Below are 4336 nucleotides of genomic sequence, written 5' to 3'. Positions count from 1 at the left end.
TTCTCTATTATTTGTATATAGGACTGCTTTACTTTCATTTAGGTAAGGCCAATTAGCAAACAGCTGTCATAAGATTTTCTTCAACTCCTAAAAGCTCAGACCGGATTCTGGTTTCTCCCCTCTATTGTGATAGCCTTGTATAAAGTCTTCCTTTCATGTTTAACTGTGGTGAAAGTTTTCATTGACTAATATCTACACATTAGCAAAACTGAAATGTTTATAAAGCAATTCTGAAATTTAAAAAAATTACAGAAATTCTAAGAAGACTGAATATCTCTATGCTAATTAATGAGCAAATAGTTTAACTTTTTAGTAGGCCCCTCTTATTCAGAACTGAATTAAATTAGGCTGAAACTAAGAATAGTTCCTTTTAATTGAGGAAAGAAAAAAATTTCTTATGTCATGTAAATTGTATGTGAACTTTCTCTCTGAAATCTCCTTCTCCATGGATGTTTCTCTTTAGCCTTAACAGCTTACAGTGCTGTCCATGGTTTCCCCATTAAGAAAATAGAGAGGGGCTTATAATGGGGAAAAAAAATTGGCCAATTTAAAAATTAGCTAACTTTTTACCTGATTAAGTTTAATTCCATTCTAATGTACTTTTAACAGCTGCCTCTTAGGTTATAGCCCTTGTTTCAAGGCCTAAGGGAATTAGATTTCGATAAGCTTAGAGTCTAGTGAGGAAGACAGACATTCACACAGTGACCTCTAGAATACATGCAAAGAAAAAATGCAATGAGAGAGGGACACACAAAGAATCAAAGATTTTATAGGCAGGAGCTATTAGCATTCAAGTAGTATAAAGGAAAAGATTAGAAAGAGGATGCCCAATAGCCAGTTCTTAAAGAGTGAGTGGCAATTCTAAGGACATACAGAGAAAGGAAGAAGATTCCAGGTGAAGGCAATAGATTAAAGGTTAGTGAAGCATACATGTGTATGTGATGCCCTATGGAGGTGGAAACAAATTAAGACAGAGTCTGGTAAAGTGATAAGGGCCAATCCTGCCTAATGACTCTACATTTTAAGAATTAATCCTGCCAAACATTACTGAACTGTGAGATTTGCACTTTGAAAGATTAACTTATAAAGTTGTTTTGAACTGACATACATATTATATTTGTTATTAATTTATTGAGAAATCAATTTATTTAAACCACATCCATTAAAAGTATACAATATAATGAACTTTGATAGGTGTACACATCTATGAAACCCACTACACAATAAAAATAGGGAATATATCCATCATAAGAGTAAAACACAGCCCCACATAACAACTGGTCCACATTTGTCATTACAGACTATTTTTTCTTTTCTAGAATTTTGTATTAATAGAATTGTAAAGTATGCACATTTTTATGTACCTAGCTTCCTTCACTCCACATAAGGATTTGGAGAGTGGTACATGGTAAATATGAGCTTAAAGTTTTAAGAATCTGGCAGATGATTTTCTAAAGTAGTAGTACCATTTTACATTTCCACCTGCAGTGTATAAGAATTCCAGTGGCTCTACATGCAGAACAACAATTGAATGTTTTAGTCTTTCAAAATAAGTTTTAGCCTTTCTGGGGAGCAGGAAGTGGTATTTCATTATGACTTTTATTTGTATTTCCTTTTTAACTAATAATTTTGAACATTTTTTCATGTGCTTGTTAGCCATTTTTATACCTTGTGAAATATATGTTTGAATCTTTTCCCTATTATTTATTAAATGTTTTTCTTAATATTGAGTTGTAAGAATTATTTGTATTTTTTAGATTCAGATTTATCATAAGAAAAAAATACATTGAATATTTTCCCCTCCTGAGACTGGCCATTTTGATTTTTTAATGTTGACTTTTGAAGATAAAAATACTATAATTTTTAAAGTCCAATTTTTATTAAGTTTTTCATAGTTCATGCTTTTTGTGACCTATGTAAGAAAATATTATTAATCCAATGTTAAAAAAATTTCCCCTGTGGTTTCTTCAGGAATATTTATACTATTAGCATTTATGTTTACATTTATGATATATTTCCAGTTACACTTTAGATATTGTATAAAAGTTGATGCATATAGAAATGTATTTGTTACAGTATTATTAGTGGGAAAGAGTTTTTTTTCACATTCAGTGCCATGGCCATTTTGTAAAAAAAAAATCAGTGTTCATAAATACATCATTCTATTTCTGAACATTCTATTCTGTTTTATTAATCTATATATGTGTATTTTTGCTAATTCCACATGGTCTTGATTAGGCAACTTAACAGTAAGTCTTGAAATCAGATAACTGATATATTCCAATTCTTTTATTCTTTCTCAAAGTTGCTTTGAATAATATACTTTATTTTTATTTAATACAAATTGAGAATCAGCTTGCCAATTTTTATAAAAAAAAAGCATGCAGAAAATTTTATTGGAATTGCATTGAATCTATAAATCATTTGGGCAAATTGTCTTCTTAACAATATTGTGTCTCACATTTTTGATCATAGTATAGCTCATTACTTATGTCTTTTAAATTTTTCATTAGAATGTCTTATAGTATTTCTTGCATAGTTTTTCTAGCTTTGTTGAAGTATAATTGACAGATAAAAATTTCATACTTACATCTCATATAGTTACACTTTGTGTGTGTGTGTGTGTGTGTGTGTGTGTGTAGTAAGAAAATTTAAGATCTACCTTTTAGCTAGTTTCGAGTGTACAATACAGTACTATTAACTGTAGTCAACATGCTGTATATTAGAGCTCCAGAATGTATTAATCCTGCAAAACTGAAACTTTGTTCCATTTGGCCAACATCTCTTCATTTCCCTCAACCCATAACCCTCGTCAGCCACGATTCTATTCTCTGCTTCTATAAGTTTGACTTTTTAAGATTCTAGATATAAGTGTGATTACATATTTGTCTTTCTGTGCCTAGCTTATTTCACTTAACATGTTCTCTAGTTTTATCCATTTTGTCACAAATGACAGCATTTCCTTATTTTTTTTTGATTCATATATATATATCACATTTTCTTTGTCCATTTATTTCTCACTGGGCACTTAGGTTGCTCCTGTTGTTGATTCATAATACAATTTTGCCTGCAGTGTGAGCTCTTGTCATGGGAAGCAGGCAATCGTGATAAAAGATCTGGCTAAATATCTGTGAAAAATTGTCATTTTGGACAGAGGTACCTGACAAAGTTGGATTAGATGGAATATGGGGCAAGCCCAAATGAGAGCAAGCCGTTTGCTCTAATCTTGTGTATGAACCTACAGAAGGCTCAGTCTCATAACCAATCTACACATAAAGGAGGCCTCTCCAAACCAGTAGAAGAAAGATTGGTGAACTGAATTGAGCTTTAAACCACAGCAGAAAAAGAAAGAAAAAAAAAAAAAGTCATGATCTGTACCTAACTGGACAGATTATCTAGTAAAAGAGAAGTTTCAATATTCTCTAGCAAAATCCACACCACAGAGTTGACACAGTACACTTACAAAAGATCGGTAAAATGTGACAACTTCTAAGGATAAAAATCAATCAATCAACAAATGTGGCAGAGTGCCTGGCTTATGCCTGTAATCCAAACACTTTGGAAGGCCAAAGTTGGAGAAATACTTAAGGCTAGGAGTTTGAGACCAGCCTGTGCAAAGTGGCAGAGACTCCATTTCTACAAAAACTTTGCTCAGCACCTCAGGCAGTGGGAGGAGCAGCAGTGGCCAGGCAGCTCAGCTTCACAGAGGCTCTCAGCATTTCAGGTCTTGTAGGCACCCAGCAAGCGCACTCCCTGCCACTAAGGTGCCCAAGAGGATGGTCAGCTCAGCAGAAGAGGCGGTGAAGGATGAGCCCAAGAGGACATCAGCCCAGTTGTCTGTTAAACCTGCTGCCGCAAAAATAGAAATGAAGCCAAAAAAGAAAACAGGAGAGAATAAATCTTCAGACAAAAAAGTACAAACAAAAGGGGAAAAAAAAGGTTCAGAGGGAAAACAGGGTGACATGGCTCACCAAGAAACTAAAGAAGATCTACCTGCAGAAAATGGTGATAGGAAAACCGAGGAGAGTCCAACCTTTGATGAAATGAGAGAGAAAGAAGCCAAGTCTCATTAATACCAAATACCGTGTCTTGTCCCTGGTCCCTGTCCCCATGCTTGTACAACCCAGAGGAATATTTTATCAATTACTTCATAAATGTAAGTTTATTAGTAGCTCTAGAAATTTTTTTATGTCAAGCTCGCTTTTTCTTTATATATTTATGAAATATAGTTATTGGATTAATAAACCGTAAGAATGTCATTTTTTAAAATTATACTTTAAGTTCTGGGATACGTGTGCAGAACGTGCAGGTTTGCTACATAGGTATACACATGCCA

At 33.5% G+C, this 4336-nt stretch overlaps 1 pseudogene; it reads left to right on the top strand.

The window, feature by feature from the left end:
- The first annotated feature begins 3776 nt into the window (after positions 1-3776).
- LOC105517178 lies at positions 3777-4073 on the top strand (annotated as a pseudogene).
- Positions 4074-4336: the final 263 nt, after the last annotated feature.

The sequence above is a fragment of the Colobus angolensis genome, unplaced genomic scaffold (genome assembly GCF_000951035.1).
Source record: "Colobus angolensis palliatus isolate OR3802 unplaced genomic scaffold, Cang.pa_1.0 Scaffold108, whole genome shotgun sequence".
NCBI lineage: Eukaryota > Metazoa > Chordata > Mammalia > Primates > Cercopithecidae > Colobus > Colobus angolensis.
The sequence above is the reverse complement of the archived record's forward strand: the minus strand, read 5'-3'. Positions and strand labels throughout refer to the sequence as shown.